Genomic DNA, 18,207 nt, shown 5'->3' on the forward strand with positions numbered 1-18,207 from the left:
TTGCTCGAAGGCACTGGGGAGCCTCGACAAAGTTTATAGTAGGGCATGGTAAGCACCAAGTCCTTTGTGCCAATTATCTTGCTCACCCGCGAACCGGTGGCCGGAGGGGTTCCCTCGCGCTAACGCCACTACCCACGTGTCTCGCTAAGCCGAGTGTCCCACGTGCTCCCGCGGCCGTTTAAAAACCCCGAGACCACGTGACCCAGACCGTCTCCTCATTGGCCAGGAGGGGCGTGGCGGCTGCGCAGTGACGCGCGCAGGCAGACCCCGCCCCGCGGCGGCGGCGGCGCTGGCGGAAGGGATGACGTCACCGGCCGGAGGCGGGGGTGCGCGCGAGCCGGCGCGAAGGGAGCGCGAGCCGCAGTGAGTGTCCTCGCGCCGCCCGCCCGGCCGGCGCGCGCACGCCGCGAGTCGCTGGCGCTCCGGCTCCGCTAGGATCCCGTGTAATAGTCAGGATGTGAAGCGGAGCAGAGCCGGGGGAGCCCAGCCCAGCCAGCCTCCAGGTAAAGGGGGAACAAAATTCCTAATTACTCCAAAACTGCAGGCGCTACAATGGGTGTCTCAGAGGCAGCGGAATGGGCAGCGCGCCGGCTTTGTGCCGGGAAGCCTGCACGGCCATTGTGCTCGGAGGACGCTCCGCTGCAGCCGGCTGCACGCCCAGTCGCTTTGCCCGGTCAGCTGCGTCCGAACAATGCCCCCGAGAGCCGGACCGGGCTGGGGCTACAAGGTGGCTCGGCGGGCGGGGCGGGGGGCTTCGCGCCGCGGCAGGGGAGGGGGCTGGGCTGGATTCGCCCGGAGCGCGGCGTTGGAAGCTGCCCAACGCCGCCGGCTGCACCACCCCGGGCTGCGGGCGGGGCGAAGGCGCGCAGGGGGACGTGTGTGTGTGCGGAGGGGGTGCTGGCCTCGGCGACGCCGGCGAGGGACCCCGGGATGGTCCTGGAGGCAGGGGGCGCTGTGCTGGTGTTGGGGGATTCGCGGGCGTCCGCCAGCGGAGACCAGCCCGGGACGTGTGGCTCCAGGTGGGAACGAGGGAGAACCGGCAGGTGCGCCCAGGTTGGTTGGCTGCTTTGCCCACCGCCTTCCCTCTCCAGTCCCCATCCCCTGGAGACTCCGGACTCATCCCTGTCTCCCTCGAGCGCCTTCCCAGCCTCGTCTCTCCCTTGAAAGGGGAGCGCCTCTCCATCACCCCGGCCTTGCCCCACCCTTCTGCGGCCCTGGCGTCCCCTTCCCGCCCCGCCAGGCGAGGCGAGGCTTAGCTCAGCTCTCAGCCCCAGAGACTCTGGCAAGCTGACGAACGCACGCCGGGCACCCGACCTCCCCTGGGCGCTGGGGGTCCCGGGAGAGGGGAAGCCGCCCCTAGATCCGCTAGCCCCACGGGTGCTGCACGCCCCTGGAGACCCTTGGGGGCTGGGAGGGGAGGATCGGTGACGTCATCTAGGGGCGGAGTCGTTGAAAGAGGTTGAAGGGGGCGTGAGGTGGGTGGACGTTGCCCTAAGGAGAGGTTCCCGGAGTTACAGTGCCCGTGCCCGGGGCTCAAGGGTTTCGGCTAGGCTGCGGCCAAGTTCACTGTTTCTTAGGAAATTTTTCAAATTTAGGGGTCCCCCCCTTAACTACTCTCCTCACAAATACAGGACACTTACCCTCACGAAACCCCCCTAAATCGGGGAACTTCCCTTCAGAGGCTTTCTCTCCAAAATTCTCAAATCAGGGAACCCTCCGCAAACTGGAATTTTTTCAGCGACACACTCCCCCAATCTGGAACCTCCTCCTAAGTGACCCTTTCTAGATTTGAAATCCTCCTCTAGTAGCTCTGTAAATGCACAGATTTTGAGACTCTCCTTCCTTTGCAACCTTTCTTCAAATTTAGCCATCCCCTAGGGACCTCATTCCCCGTATTAACAAACCTTCCCAGCGCCTCCATCCGGGAGCTGCCTCCCCTCCTTCTCGTGGGCTCAGCTGGGATTCCCCTGTTCCCCCCATCTCCGACTGGGGGAGTCCCCATTCTGAGCATGGGGCACTTCTGCCGCTGATCAGAACCCTGAAAAACCAGCTTGGGTAACACGGCGGGTGAAGGGGGGGGGGGTGTCAAGGTGTCCAGTCCTGGGATTAGGACTCTTAAGAAGCGGGACAAAGCTGGAGGGTTCTGGAGGGTCCCCAGGATAGGGACCTACCTATTCTGGACCCCTAGTGGCTTCCATCCAGACTTTGGTTGCTGGGGTTCTGGCCTTTTGATGTCCCTCATTGTTGTCATCTCTGGGGTGCAAGGGACAAGGGCCCTTCTTTGTTTGGGGCGCCCTGCTTCCTCTTTGGAGCTGCCTTGGAAGAGAGGAAGCCAGCCCTCCCCGCTGCTCCTATGATGCCAGCTGCTGCTGCTGAAGCTTTTATTAATGGCTGAGCAACCCAGTTGAGTCTGCCATTTGCATAGTTCCCTTCCCCCTCCCAGGGTCCCTTCCCTTTGTGCCCCCTCCCCCTGCCAATCTCGCCTGCCTTCTGTCCTTCAGCTCTTTTTCCTCTGCCAGCTGATACTTTGGCTGAGGAAGGCAGGCAGCTGGGGCTAGGGGCAGCTGCTTCCTGCGCCCCCAAATCCCAGAGCCCACCAACGTGAGCCTGTGTCTCTGGCTGGACTCCCCTGCCCCACACGATGCCCTTCATTGGGCATCTTTCGCTTCCTGTGCTGCCTGCTATCCAGGTCTTTATTCCTCCTCTCCAGAAAGCTTTGTTCTGCCCCGTCTCCGGGGCTGGGGTGGGGGGGTGGCACCTTCACCATGACAGTGCACTTCTTTATGGGGCCCAGCACCCGCTCAGCCCCTTGGGGGGCTGCCACCCGACATACTCTGTAACACTGAGAGTTGGTGTAATTGGGCTCAGGCAAACAAAACGTCGCGGGAGACCTAGTCTGCCTGGTGAGCTAATGCGTTTTTCTATTCTTGCCACCTCAGCCGGTGACATCGGCCCCTTAGGGGTGACAGGGTGGGGGCGGGCTGGTGCTATTATGTCAGTGGACTTTGGTAGCCTAGCCCACTCCCTTTGGGAGATGGGGAGTGGATTGTTCTGGTGTGGCTGGGGTGTGGCTTTGGTGGGTGTGGCTGGGGTGGTGGGCTGGGCTCCCCAGGGAACCCTCTTCCCGCAAGGTTCCTTGCAGGCTTCTGAGCAAGACATGTGGTCGGTGCTGAGAGAGGGTCACTGAAAACCAGGTGCCTGCCTGCTGTCTGCTGACCAGAGATCATCATCTGTTGACCATGCTTCTGGTTTTTCCCCCTTAAAGCCTTTTTTCCTTCCCTGCTTCCCAGGGGATTCCAGGCATCTCCACAAGTCTGTGGGCCCTACTTAGAGATATGAAGCATTTTCTCCCAACACTGGGACTGTGGCTCAGGCCCCAGGTGTCAGGAGCAGGTGGAAGGGGAGAAGCTCCCTGGGTGTTAGAGATTAGTGGTGGCATCTGGGTGGATGATTCTGGAGCCATCACTGTCTACCCAGTTTCTTATATATTTGGGTCACACAGAGTGTAGGGCTTTGCCAGGTATTTCCCGGACCTGGGCCTGGTCAAGGAGACAGATCCACCCCTGTTGGGCAAATGGATTTCCAGGGATGACTCAGTTTCCCCTCCTGTCTTCTGGGTCAGCATTGAGCAGGATTTCACAGGTGTTAGAGCACAGCGCACACTTCCAACTGCTGCTTCCAGCATCTGGGCTCCAGGAGACCTGTGGCTCTGCTGATTACTCCAGCAGCCGCATGGCTTGAACAATGGTCAGCAAGCGAGATGGCTGGGGAGGTGTGGGCCAGGACTATGTGACTCCTCAGTAAAAGGCATTTCCTTAGGCATTTCCACCTAGGCACCCTCTGCCCTGTATTCGCCTGCTAACCGTGACTTTAGTACCTACCGTGGCCTTGTGTGGGGGAACATAGGGGGAGCATTGAGAGAGTTTGGGGTGGGGAGGAAAACCCTAAAAATAAAAATGGGTATTTATAAACCCAGCAGGTTTGGGGAATAATTGTTGAAGCTTAATGTTTTCAGCTGAGAGCAGACCCCCCCCCCCACACACACACACACTGCATTAGGCTCCATTTGTAGAGTCATTCGGAGCCAGCTGAAGGTTCTTGAAGAGTGTGGTGGATTTGGCAGGCACCTTGCAGGCCATGGCTCTTTTTGTGGGGGTCTTGTGCTTCTGCAGGGAGACAGGGGACCTAGGCAGGGGCACTGAGATACAAGAGTCCCAGGCTTCTTTTCATCGAGGGCAACCTCCTGGCACACCCTCCCATGGTGGGCATGCCCTTTTCCAGAATTTACGAGGAGGAGGATGCCTGTCTCCCATGAAGTAGGTGCCAGCTGTCCTTGCTTTGTGCTTCTGCGTAGCAAAAAAATGCCCTGGATGGGGTATTTGGAGAAACCCCCCACCCCGATCCCCCAGTCCATGACGCAGGGTGCTCAACCTCCATTGGAGACTTGAGATAGGAGGGGATGAGATGAAGGCATAACCTATACAGGATCCATGTGCCAAGCCAACAAAAATCCACTGTGGGTGTGTGGACAGTCATCACTGTGTGTCTTAGGGAGAACAAGGCTTTGAGGGCTTTTCAAGTGGTTTTTAAATTTCGTCTAATCCCACCTTGTCTGAAACCAGAAAGCTGCTGGCTTGCAGGGTGGGAAGATGGGTGCTGGATGAGAGTTGAGGTTCAAGTGCCAGCAACTCTATCATAAGGATGATGGGCAGCCCAGAGACAGGCAGATCTTAGCACTGAGATACACAGGAAGTAGTGACACCTGGACCTCCTAGCCCTGTGGTTTAGTTTGTCACCTTCTTTCCTTTTAGAATTTCAAGGGTATTGAATATAATGTGTGGATTTATTTATTTCCTTTCTGACTTTTTTCTTTAAGGAAATAAAGACACTCAAAAAAGAAAGAGAGAGAGAGAAAGAAGAAAGAAAGAAAGAAAGAAAAGAAGGAAGGAAGGAAAGAAAAGAAAGAAAAAAAATTCCCAATGTACCATTTCTTGTGTTTGGCTGATATTTCTGAAGTGTTGGGGGTGGGAGGGTGCATGGGGAATATGAAAAAATCAATTGGCTTACACTTCTGCAAAGGCGAAAATTAGCGAGCGCATGGAAGTGACTCAGGGACAAGGCCTGGACCTTTTTATTGCTTTATTTTTGTCTCTTATCTTTTCTCCTCCTCCGAGGAGCTGCCAGTCTCCCTGCCCCTTCCTGGCTTGGCCAGGCTGGACCTGGGGGAGTTGGTGCTGATTGGCCTTGGCCTTGGAATCCCCTCTTCTTTCCCAGAAGCAAGGCACCCCAGAGTCCTGCTGAGGCCAAAGGGTTCCCAGACCTGAAAATCCTCCCAGGTGTTTGTCCAGCATCCCTGTTGGTTCTCTTCTCGGTCCCATGGATTTCATTCACTCTGGAGGGGGGCTTGGAGCCTGGGTTTCTGGGTTGCAGTGACCCGTCCCCCAAAATGCCTGAACTGGAGCTGAATCACAAATGTAATTTTTCTTTCAGAGTGCAGATTTTGTCCAGAACTCCCTGGGTGGTCCCTGTGACTTTTGAGTTTTTGTGTGTTTTTTCCTTTTTTTTTAAATCTTTGTTGTTAGCCCCTTGTAGGAAGGTCAGGGGTCCCCTGTCTTCCTATTGGGGGAACTGAAAATCTCAGTTTTTCTCCTGGTTCTCTCCTTCCTCTCCTCTCTCCCTCTCTGTGGGGCCTCGCCTCTGCTCTGTAACCTCTCTGCGGAAGGCTTTTCACTTGCAAAATTAGATTATGCCCCTGGGTTGGAGGTCAGAGCCCTGACTTCCACCACCTACCCTCCTTGATGTGCATTCTTGGGCTGGTTAGTTGACTTCTGTTTTGCTTCATTTCTAAGCTCGGGGCAATCACAACCTGCTTCTTGGTGTGCTGGGATGTGAGATGTTGTGTGTCTGACACCCAGTCCAGCAAGTCGTAGTACTACAGCCCCAGAGGCATGAGACCCCCGGATAGAGGCAGGCGCGGGGCAGAGAGGGGCCGGGAAGATGCTGCTGTTGTGTGGGTAATTGAGGGTTGGTGGAAATTTAGGGGTTCTGGGGAAGCAAGGTCGACATGTCTGTGTGTGTATAATTTAATGCCGCTTATAATTAACCCCGTGATCAGTAAATGAAGGGATGTTGGGGGGACAATAATAGCTGCTCAGACTTATTTGGAGTTGGTGCCTTGTGCCAGGGCCTATGCTGAGTAAGCACACAAGGTACATCCTCATGCCTTTAACCGTCATACCCCTTGTGAGCTCAGTTACTGTGCTCAGAGCCGTTTCTCCAAGAGGGAAACTGAGGCACAGAGTTTCACTGGCCTGGGGTTACACAGCTTGTAAGTAACAGTGTAAGGAATCTTACCCAGGACCAACAGATACCAGAACCTGAAGTCTTAACTGCTGCAGAGTCTGCGCAATTGTCAAAGAAGTTGTTTTGATGATGTTTCACCTGCTGGGGGCACTGGAGAGTTACTGTGGAGGTTCTGGGTCTCCCAGCTGCCTTCCTCAGAGGGTAAGAGAAGAGCATGGATGCTGGTTCTATGCTGTCTGGGTTAAAATCCTGACTTGGCCACCTGCTGGCTGTGTGACCTGAGATGCGTTGCTCAACTTCTCTATGCTTCCATTTTCACATTTGTAGACTGGAGATTAATAGTACCCACCTTGCAGGGTTTTGGGAGGATAAATGAGTTAATGTATAAAGCAGTGCTTTGTTACCTAGTGTGACCTGCCTGGTGGGGGCTCCCCAGCAGCCCCTCTGTTCCTCCATGGGCTCCAGCATGGGAGAGATGTCGGGATGACTCAGCCACTGCAAACTGGGGCGTTCCCCATCACTAACTGCTTAATCAAGGCCGCCCCACTTCTGCAGCAGGACTGGGCCAGGTGCCTGGCAAGGTCTGAGCCACTGGAGGCCAGGCGATGCTGGTGGGGAGGGCAGGGCCGACTGCTTAGGGAGGGTTCTGGGTGCTCCTGAGACCACAGGCGATAACCTCAGACTGCCAGGATCCATGGGGGCTTTGAGTAAGTGGCTGGGGGAGGTCAGGGATGCTTCACAGCTTTGAGGTCTCAGCTTTGATTGTGGCCCCACTGAGGAGTGCTCAGAAGAGGATCATTTGACAAGCTTGACGTGTGAGCATCCAATCCATTCTTTTATTCGCCATTTCATTCCTTCAGTTCAATCAGTATTAGTTGAATGTCAGCTGTCAGAGAACTTGAGGGCCAGATTCTGGGTTCAAATTCCAGCTCTGCTGCTTCCTGGAAGTGGGGCTTCAGGCTTTACAGAGCTGTTTGGTGCCTCAGTTTACTCATCTGTGAAATGAGTGTTTTGGCATTGCTTTACTCATGATAGGGGTATTGCAAGGGGGATATGAACTAAGCCTGACAGAAAGAAAATGCTATATAAGTACTTGATCTTCCTCTGTCCCTCCGTCCCTCCCTCCGTCTCTCCCTCCATCCCTCCCTCCCTCCCTCCTCCTCCTTCCTTCCCTTCCCTTCCTTCCTTCCTTCCTTTCAAATAGTAGCAAATAAAAATTATGGTAAGTTCTAGGGATACAGCAGTGAACAAGGCAAGCTGTGTCCCTTGGATCCTGCACTGTGTTAGGGGAGATAGTGAGTACATAAATAAGCAAAAAAATACTGACTGCAGTCAGGTTCTGAGATTGAAAATTCAGGGACACCTAGTACATTACCTGGCCACTATTTTGTCTTGGGGGGCAGAGACACGGAGGGTCTTTCTGAGATGACCTTTGAGCTGAGACCTGAAAAGAGACAGATGAACAGGTGTGGGGGACAGCAGCTGTGTGGCTGGAAGTGAGAAGCAGGAGCGAGAGGTGGAAGGCTCCACTGGGAGGGTGGCTGGGTCCTCTGACACCAGTCTGGAGGGAGAAACTGAGGCAGGAAGCCATGGCAGGAGCATCATTATGGTACCCCAGGGCCCAGCAGGTGGGCTACCCCAGCCTCCTGAGTGGGCAGTCCCGAATGGCTCCAAATCTAGATTTTACATGAAATTGCCCTGTTTTACATCCTTGGAGCTTTCTTTTTCTTAAAACACTGGTGTGTAGCCTGACCAGGCGGTGGCGCAGTGGATAGAGCGTTGGACTGGGATGCAGAGGACCCAGGTTTGAGGCCCCGAGGTCGCCAGCTTGAGCGCGGGCTCATCTGGTTTGAGCAAAAAGCTCACCAGCTTGAACCCAGGGTCGCTGGCTCCAGCAAGGGGTTACTTGGTCTGCTGAAGGTCCGCGGTCAAGGCACATATGAGAAAGCAATCAATGAACAACTAAGGTGTTGCAACGCTCAATGAAAAAAACTAATGATTGATGCTTCTCATCTCTCTCCGTTCCTGTCTGTCTATCCCTGTCTGTCCCTCTCTCTGACTCACTCTCTGTCTGTAAAAAATAAATAAATAAAATTAAAACAAACAAACAAAACACTGGTGTGTTACCTTGAACCACCTTACTTGCCATTGCTGAGCCTCTGTTTCTTGGGCTATAAAATGGATTTAGATTTGAAGTCACCTTGATGGGTTCTTTAGAAGCACTGGCCCAATAACTCATGGAAGTGCTGAGAATGGCCTGGGCCAGTGTCTGCGCTCGATAAATGTTGGCTCTGATTATATTAATATTGGTCATAATGATAAACTTGACTTAAATTAAATGCCGTGCAGAAGGAAGCTGGCTGGTCCCACGGGGAGGGCTGTGAATTATCTTCTGGCTGCAGGATCTGTTCGCGCGCTCTTTTCCAGACCATACCTGTTTGCTTTGGAGGCTGGGGTGTGGGGTCACCAATGTCATTTGTAGAATTTATTGCGGTGGTTTGCAGCCAGGGGTGATTTTGCTCCTGGGGAACGAATGGCAATGTCTGGGAACATCTGGGGTGCTCCTGGCATTGAGAAGGTGGGGGCCAGGGATACTGTTCAATATCCCACAGTGCCTGGGATGGCTCCTCACAGGAAATGAGCTGGCCCCAATGTCATCAGTGCTGATGGGGAGACCCCGATTCATGCTCAAGACCCATGGCAGTGTGAGAAATCAGGCTGTCGACTCCTCTGTGGAAGGTCACCTCCCATGCTCTGCAACAGGCGTCCCCAAACTACGGCCCGCTGCACTTCTGGAAGGGGCACCTCTTTCATTGGTGGTCAGTGAGAGGACCATTGTATTTGGCAGCCCTCCAATGGTCTGAGGGACAGTGAACTGGCCCCCTGTGTAAAAAGTTTGGAGACCCCTGCTCTACAGGGCCCTGTTGGACTTGCACACTGAGGTTACTGATGGGTTCCCACTGTACACCTGTCCCAGCACCACTGCTAAGTTGATTACCAGAAGCAGGTAATTGCCCCTGACATGGAATCTAGAAATCGGGAACGGCTAGAGTTTCTGGCAATGGTGCTAGATCTAGACTGTGGAGGGGCTGCCATGTCTGGCTTGTTTTTCCCTGTTGTCCCACCTGGTCCTGGGAGCCTGGACTCTGTCCCTACTGGGGAAGGGCTTTTGTGGGCTTCAGCACCCTAATTTCAAATTCTTACACTGATCTTCCCCAGTGTGTAGCAACCCGTTACTTTCTCCTCCCAGTCTTGGTTTTCTCATCTGTGAAATGGGGACAGAGCATGCCTGCTGCGTCATTGGGGATTAAATAGTGTCACGTTGATACGGTGCCAGGCACCCAGGGTGCCCATGTAGGGGCTGACTGACTTGTGTCCTCCTGCGCTCCCATCTTTATGTACAGCTAGGGGATGAGGATGGAGCCCCAAACATACAATGGAGGGGAGATCGCCTCAGCAGTCACTGAGTCCCCCATGGAGCCCACACTGTGCCTGGTCCTGGGCTGCGGCTTTGTTTGCATTTTCTGTTTTCATCCTTAGATAGGGAAACTGAGGCACATAGTGAGGATGATAAACTAGAATGGCTGGAGCCTTTTGTCAGGGTTGTGCCCCCCGCCCCTGGCCAGACTAAGCCCAGGAGTCATTTCTGCACTTGTGGAGGTTAGAAGGGTCTGTACTTTACTTGGTTTAATGCTCTGCTGTTGTTTTCTTGAAAATCTTATTTTTGGTTGCCCTGCGGTTTCATTTTGCACTGGGCTCTGAAATTATGTAGCAATTTTGGAGCCAAAAGGCTGCTTCCCATAGCGGTTGGGAGCAGAGCAGAGGGAGGGACATAGTTGTTGGCCAGGTCTGGGTTCCAACTCTTTTTCCTTCTCACAAGCTGTGTGGCTCTAGGGACATAGTTTTGCTTCTCTGGGTGGCACTCTCAAACTCCCCCCTCCCCTTGGCAGCAAAGTCCCTGCCAGCTTTCGTACCCTCTCTCCTACCCTCTCTCCCTGCCTTTTTTGTGACAGAGACAGAGAGAATCAGCAAGAGGAACAGATAGGGACAGACAAAGGAAGGGAGAGAGATGAGAAGCATCGATTCTTCATTGTGGCACCTTAGTGGTTCATTGATTACTTTCTCCTATGTGCCTTGACGGGGGTGGGGGGGGAGCACAGCAGACTGAGTGACCCCTTGCTCGAACCAGTGACCTTGGGCTCAAGCTGGTGAGCCTTGCTCAAACCAGATGAGCCGATGACCTCGGAGTTTTGAATCTGGGTCCTCCACGTCCCAGTCCGACATTCTATCCACTGTGCTACTACTGCCTGGTCAGGCCCTCTTCTTTATTCTGCAGCCACTGCCATCCCACACTAATTCTCTCAGTTAGATCAGTCATAGCTGGTAAAGTCCTGCCTCGGCAGCTCAAACACTCCTGCTCAGCTCACTGCCTTGGGCAGCGAGGCTAGGAGACTGGGTCCTAATTAGAGGTGCTGTATGTGACTTTGGCTACTTACTTACTGTCTCTGAGCCTCTGCATTTCTGAGGTGTCTGGCACAGAAGCAGTGATCCAGTGGCTATTGAGAGCCAAGTGTTTTTTAAGGATGGGAGTTAGGGAACCCTGAAACAGTCTATAACATTTCCTGTCTCCTGGAAGAAGCTTAAAGGAGCTGGGACCCCAGAAAGTACGTAGTAGCCAGGCCAGGTGATTTTAAGACTCATTTACCTCATTTACCCTTGCCCCTGATGTTCATTAGATACCCTTTGTGTCTGGCCAGATTGCTGGAGAGGATACCGAGGAGGCCCCCAGGAATGGGCCAGGCTTTCTTTTGGGGGTCACATTTGACATTTGAAGAACCTACATTGGAGTCTTGGCTTGGAGTCATGACAGTGTGACCCTGCCTCTAGCAGTGGATCTACCTGCCGGGGTCTGTCTGCTTGTCTGTAATAAAGTGGGTGTGAGACTGTCTCTTAGGTGGTTAGAAGGATTCAGACCGAGGAAAACTAGAAAGTACTGACAAAGTACAGTGTGATGGTTATTGCCCTCTGGGAGAAAATTGGAGGACCCGTGTATTGGGTTTTGGGGAGTATGGTTTGGGGGTGCCAGGAAATGGTTGGGCCAAGTCTGGCTTCTCTCAGGGTGTGGAGTCACATGCCTGCTGCAGTGCCAAGGGCAGGCTGACAGGAGCCAATGGCAAGCCCTGGGCAGGTGAAACCACAGGTCAGGTTGAAGCTGTGATTTTGAGGCTGGCAGGAGGCCTGCCCCGGACCACCTGATCCATGGTGGGGAAACCAAGTCACACTGGTGTGGCCAGAGTCCTTGATGGGTATGGGTGGTCAGTTCTGACCTTCTAGGTCTGTGCTTAGGTCACCCTGCAGGCTGCATTGAGGCCTCCAGACTCCCTGTCCAGTGCTCTGCTGGATACCACCCAAATTTCAGTTACTCACTGTGATATATGCCTTTTGTCCTGGCTGCCTGGTCCTCCTAATGACTGAATAGTTTTCTTTAAACTCATCCTTTTTTAAAACTTAAGAGAAAACTGTCTCACTCTCGTGAATGGGAACCTGGTATGTCCTTGGCATAAGTAGGCAAGACCTTACAAAAAATGTGATGGCCTGACCAGGAGGTGGCGCAGTGCATAGAGCATCGGCCTGGGATGCGGAGGACCCAGGTTCGAGACCCAAGGTCGCCAGCTTGAGCAGGGGCTCACCTGGTGTGAGCAAAGCTCACCAGCTTGGACCCAAGGTCACTGGCTTGAGCAAGGGGTTACTCGGTCTGCTGAAGGCCCGTGGTCAAGGCACATATGAGAAGCAATCAATGAACAACTAAGATGTCACAATGAAAAACTAATGATTGATGCTTCTCATCCCTCTCCGTTCCTGTCTGTCTGTCCCTATCTATCCCTCTCTCTGACTCTCTCTCTGTCTCTGTATAAAAAATAAAAATAAATAAATAAATAAATAAATAAAAACAAAAAGTGTGATGGTAGGCCCTGGCCAGGTAGCTCAGTGGATAACGTGTCCCTGCGCACCAGGTTACAGGTTAGATCCCTGGTCAGGGCATGGACGAGGAGCAGTCAGTGAGTGTACAACTAAGTGGAATAATGAATTTATATTTCTTGCTCCCTCCGTCTTCCCTTCTCCCCTCCCCCTCCCTTTCTTCTGCCTTTATCTCCCCCACCCCCTTAAATCAATGGAAAAAAATTTTTAAAATGTGATGGGAGGAAAAAAAAGACATTAAATCATTTTGTTGCTGCCACAGGCTTAGAGCAGAGGCCAAGGGCTACTGAGACATTAAAGCTACGTTAGACCCACCAGAGACTTCCAACCCTCAGAGGCTGGAAGACACTCGGGACAGGACTGCCCCCTTGCTGGTTGAGTCATTGTTACTTAAAGTGGCTAGCACTATTGGGGGGTCTCCCAGCCTTGTTGGGAGGGCAGGTCCCCCTCTTGCCTCCTGACTGAGTTGCTTAGACTTTTTTGTTTGCATCTGAGTATTCCTTCTCAGTGGCCTGGGGAGAAGGTTATTTTCCCTGAATTCAATTAATGAGCCTATTAAAATCTATTTATTTTTCCTGACAGTTGTTTACCAAGGAGAAGGAGATGAATTGGTCAGGCGTCCTCCACGCAGGCAGGAGGGAGGATGGGGGAGGCCTGGTGCCTTGGGCTCTGGTGCTTGGGGACTGTGGGCTATGGGTGGGCTTCTGCCTTTGAGGGGTTGCCAAAACACAGACCCTGAACCTGGGCTGTGGGCACTGTTTCTGACCTTGGAGTTTTCGGGGAGGGATGTATGAACACCATCCTGGTATGGAGGCAGGAGGATGGCCCCAGTGACTTCCATCTCTACTTTCCAGGCCAAAGTGTCCCAGGTGCATTGGTTTGGAGCCTAAGACCTGACCCCATTGGGCCATATGTTTGTGATAGGGTGCCCTAGTATCCCTTCTCTTCTCCACAGCAGTTAAATCCTATGACTTATCTGGGCACATGGCCACCTGGTTAAAAAAATTTTTTTCCAGTGTACTTTGCAAGTTGTCTGTACTATGTAATTCAGTTCTGACCAGTGGGATAGATAAGTAGGATTGCCTAGAAATGCCTTCAAAGGGAGGTGGTGCATACTTTCTCTACCCTTCAGCTGGAATATGGAGAGGAGAGTAGGCACTTAGGCAACCATTTTGGACCATGAGGCAGGTATCATGGATGAGAATAGGAGAATCGAGATGGAAGGAGCCTGAACTGTGATGATTGTGGGGTGGGCACAATGGCCCTGAAAGGCCAACATAGGAGGTTACTTGATGTGAAGAGAAAATTAGCACTTGCAGCCCAACTTGACCCTAACAGCAGCAATACATGAGCCTCTGGAAACTGCTTTTCTTGTCTCCTTCAGGTCTCTGAACATTTTTAAGTGTGGCTCCCTTGACCTCCCTATGAAGATTTGCAAAGTTTGCCGCTCTACCTGGCTCACTATCTTCCCCTTTTCCTGCTCTGCTTTTACTAGAAGCACTTGTCACCTTGTCCATGTTGTATACATCTTGTCATCTGCCTCGTGCTCTGGCTGGGACTCTGGGGGAGGCGTTACTGCCTGTCTTCTTTGCTATGTCCGCAGCAGCTTCTGTGCACAGTGGGGCTCAGTGCATAAATTTGTACAGACAGAGCTCGGCTCACAGGGGGAAGAAATGAGGCCTGAGGTCTTCTACCTGGCTGGTGGCAGAGCCCACACTTGCACCAAACAGGTGGTTGGCTCCCAAGTTCTCCCTTTTCACCCTGCCCCCTAACCAGTTGGCCAGACCAGGCACAGAGTCAGTCCCAGCGGCTGCTCCTGATCCTTTCTCTCGCCCCCATGTTCTCACCTCGGCCTCCAGAAATAGCCCCTTTAAAATAGCTGTGTCCCTGTGAGCCTTCCGGGGCCTCTGCCTGCCCACGGATGTGATGCCTTGCTGATGGGCCAGTCTCCTTACTGCTGTGGGATTTTAAAAATATAGTTGGTGTTAGGTCGTTTTTTTTTTTTGCCCCTCTTTTATTCTGAAGAAGCCCAGTCTCCCACAGGGCCGTTTTCCCATCCTTGACACTTGTCATTTAGATTTCACTCTGTGTATCCCTGTGGACACTCTGTCGAGGAGGCTCGGCTGCCAAGCTGTGTCTGGTTTGCAGAGCCAAGAGCTCCTGCCATAGGCTCATGTCGGCTCTGGTTGGGACCATGTGGCCCACAGCCCCAAGACTGGTTGGGAAGCCCTGAGTTTGAATTCCCAGCACTTGAGCTTGCTGGCTCTTTGACTTTGGGCTCAGAACTTCTCTGAGCTTCAGTTTACCTGTCTGTGAAATGGGGACATCTCAGCACTTAAGCAAATGGCTGAAGTTCTCTGAGCTTCAGTACACAGCTAATACTCTATAGAAGTTATAAGCGTTTATTTATGTTTTAGTCCTGTTGTTTATTGAGACTGAATTAATCGTTAATAAAATGAACTCTAGGGCCAGATGGCCTGGGTTTGAGTCCTAGCTCTGTTTCTTGTTTGCTGTGATTTCCCCTCTCCTGGTGTCAGTGTCCCCATGACCACCACCCTCCAGGATCCTTGGGAGGATCTGGTGAGTTACTGAGGGTGAACCCCTTAAAGCAACCCTGGCTTAGACTGAAGGTGAGATGGTGCTTGTAAATAACATGTTTATTTGCTAAATATTGATAAGGCATCTTCTGTGGGCCGGTTCCTCCTGGGAACAGGATCAGCGAGGTGGCTGCTTTTCCAGTCTATCTGTTTGACTTTGAGGTCCTGGCTCAACCTCACAATCGCTCTCTCCCACCAGGGCAGGCATATCACTGGCGGGAGGGACATGCCCAGCCCAGGCCACAGGCACCATGCAGGGGCCTCTGCTTCCTGTGTTTGCTCAGCAGGTGTTGGACCACCGGATGGCTCATAACTGGGGCTGGAGGCTCAGGAAAGGGGGCAGAGTCCAGGGATGGCTCAGAAATGGGACAGGAAGGGCCACTGGAGGAGGCGTGGACACTTCCCATGCTAGCCCTGCATACCGAGAGGCTGGTTCAGTTGCAGCCACTGCCTCCCCCACATGTCTGCCTTCAGTCATCCAGGGAGTTTTTTGGACACCTACTGTGTGGTGGGCTCTCTGCTGGGACCAGCTGGGGCGGAAGTGCTTGCCTTTGTGGGGCTCTTGTTCAGATCATAGAGACAGTAAGCAAAATAAAATCTGCTGTGTTAGATGGTGATGAGAGAAAGCAAGAAAGGAAAAACAGGGATTTAGGAGTAGAGGGATAAGGGTTGTCATTTTAAATGGGATGGTAAGGACACCTTCACTGAGGAGGTGACAGTCTGAGTAAAGACCAGATGGAGGTGAGGGAGGGAACTAAGTAATATGTAGGAGAAGAAAGTTCTGGGCAGAGAGTATAGCCCATGAAAAAGTGGTGGTGCAGTGGATAAAGCCTCGACCTAGAACACTGAGGTCCCCAGTTTGAAACCCTGGGCTTGTCTGGTCAAGGACATATGGAAGTTGATGCTTCCTGCCCCCCACCTTCTCTCTCTCTCTCTCTCTCTCTCTCTCTCTCTCTCTCTCCTCTCTGAATGAATAAATAATAAAAATTAAAAATAATTAAAAAAGAAAGTCCTGGGGCAGGATCATGCCTGACTTCTTGGAGGAGTAGTTAGGAAGTCCCTGTGGGTGGAACAGAGTGAGGTCGGGGTGCAGGTTGTACAGGGCCTTGTGGGCTCTGGGGAGAAGCTGGGCTTTTAATAACCCTTGGGAAGTGTCAGCTCTAGAGGTCTATTCAGAGGAGGAATGGGACCTGACTCAGATGCTCACTGGCGCCCTCTGGTGAGTGTCTCGAGGAGGACAGCCTGTGGGGGACAAGGACGGAGGTGGGGTTGGTGAGGGGGTAAGGACAAGGGCAGAAGAAGGGACTGGACCAGAGGGGAAGAAGTGGTCAGATTTGGGATAGAATTTGAAGGTGACATTTTGTGTACTTTTAATGGATTTATTCTTCACAATAGGTGTGAGGGGGAGAGAGAATTATACCCATTTGACAGATGAGAACACAGAAGCCCAGAAAGGTCAAGTCATCTGACACTTGTCACGCAGCTAGATGTTGCATAGTGGTAGGGTAGCCAGCCAGGCTGACCTGCCGATGGGTCTGGCCAGGGTACAGCTTGCTCCCCAAGTACTTAACAGCCATCATTTCTTCCTAATTTATAGATTAACCACAAGCCTTTAAAGGCTGTGTGAGTTAAGTTTTTTAGTTGAAAGGTTGTTGGGGTCATACTCTGTCTTGTTTTAGGAAAATACACTGTAAGTGCTATCAGACATGTGTACCAGTGCAAAGCTGGCATTTGTGTTAGAATTCAATTCAAAGTCTGCCCTCACCTTTTGCTAGGCTGTGTGACTTGTGACCAGTGCCTGAACTCATGTTTTCTGTAATGTCTGTGCATCCATTAATATTTTTTGAGCGCCTGCTATGCACCAGGTAGTTTTAATCAGAGTGGTTATTCCTGCCTTGATCACTGCAGACTCCACAAAGTTTCAGTTGACAAACCACAGTGCTCAGGCTACGTGAGGGTGGGCAGGAGCCCCAGCCATCGTTAGTACTTTCTGTGGATCCCTTCACGGTGTTGTTGGCAGCTTGGAGGGAAATCCTGGAGCAGCCACCCATGGGTGGTGCTGGGTTTCTGGGGCCTGGCTGCACAGGGATCAGTGCCGTTTGCAAAACCCCAAATTGGCAAGTCTGAGTTGAAAAAGCAGTTCAGAAGAGTTGAGCTCGGCACACAGAGGAGTTTTAGGAAAACTTGAACCTTACATTTTATTTACACTTTCCATTTTGTACCTAGTTCAGTAGAAAAAAAGTGACCAAAATCTCTGTTCAAAGAAATTTAAAAAGCTCTTTCAGTAGCTATTAAATGATAATTCTCTGTGATAAAAAAGCCATGTCTAGTTTAATTGGCAGCACCCCCCCTTATTGATATGTAAAATAATGATGCATCTTAGACTCAGTGAGCATGGAAATTGCCAGACCTGGAACTGAGACAGAGGGGAAGAAAGGATGGGAGGGAGAGGTCAGGGAAAGCTCCCCAGGTGAGGTTGAGCAGGCGGTAATTGGGTAGTGGGGAGGGAAGCGTGCTCCAGGCGGAGGAAACAGTGTTGGTAGACTTCCTTTTCTGCACAAAGTCACAGTGAGCTTTCAAGGTGAAGTATTTCATTTAAACTTGTGTCTTTACTGGGCCCAGCACAAAGTAGATGTAAATGGTTCTTGTTCTTGGTCCCATATCTGGATGATGCCACCCACATGGGTGTTGCTTTCAGTGACTGTTCTGAAAGACCTGAGACCCAGAGGTTTGGGTCTGTCTGAAGTCGTTCAACAAGTTGACTGTTGAGCTAACCTTCAAGGGTTCACACCCTCAGCTCCCTGCCCTGCTACAAGTGAGGCTTCAACCTGAGACACACAGTGGGCCTGCCCCCTGAAAGGAGAATAAGGCCAAATCAAACGGACTTGAGTACAAAATCCGATGAATTGATTAGCATACCAGCTTCAGGCGTGGCTTAGTCCAGGGGTACAAACAAGGAGCCTTTAACAGATGAAGAAAAGCAGGCCTAAATTGCAGCCTTAAACTACTTGCCTGAGGACACAGAGCTAGAAAGAGTTAAGCCAAAAATTTAGACTCAGGGTTGCTGTGAATGTAAACTTTGTGGCTTGGGAAAGTTGTCCCAGGCCAGGGCTAAGAGCCTATTTTACAGATGGGAAAACTGAGGTTCATAGATGGGAGGTGATTTGCTAACGGTCACCCAGCAAGTAAGCCAGGAGCGGAGCCTGGAACTAAATTCATATCAAACCTGTGATCTTTGATCTCTCATCATATGGTTCTATGTAAACACGTTAAATGGTGGGTTGGTCCAACTGAGGCAGAGAAGGAAAACAGGTTTGCTAGGGGCCAC

The 18,207-nt window shown here is 52.1% G+C and overlaps 1 protein-coding gene across 9 annotated transcripts in view; it reads left to right on the top strand.

Moving 5' to 3' along the window:
- Positions 1-343: 343 nt before the first annotated feature.
- Positions 344-18,207, top strand: part of PTPRS (protein tyrosine phosphatase receptor type S) — a 104,593-nt gene continuing 86,729 nt past the window's right edge. For 4 of the 9 annotated variants that reach the window (XM_066275014.1, XM_066274969.1, XM_066274979.1 and 1 more), the window contains exon 1: positions 345-503. The gene's annotated coding sequence lies outside the window, so the exon portion shown is untranslated. Of the gene's footprint in view, positions 504-18,207 lie in introns of all 9 variants that reach the window. The other 5 variants (XM_066274952.1, XM_066274958.1, XM_066274943.1 and 2 more) reach the window with 2 other exon arrangements.

This window comes from Saccopteryx bilineata, chromosome 1 (assembly GCF_036850765.1).
Source record: "Saccopteryx bilineata isolate mSacBil1 chromosome 1, mSacBil1_pri_phased_curated, whole genome shotgun sequence".
NCBI classification, from domain to species: domain Eukaryota; kingdom Metazoa; phylum Chordata; class Mammalia; order Chiroptera; family Emballonuridae; genus Saccopteryx; species Saccopteryx bilineata.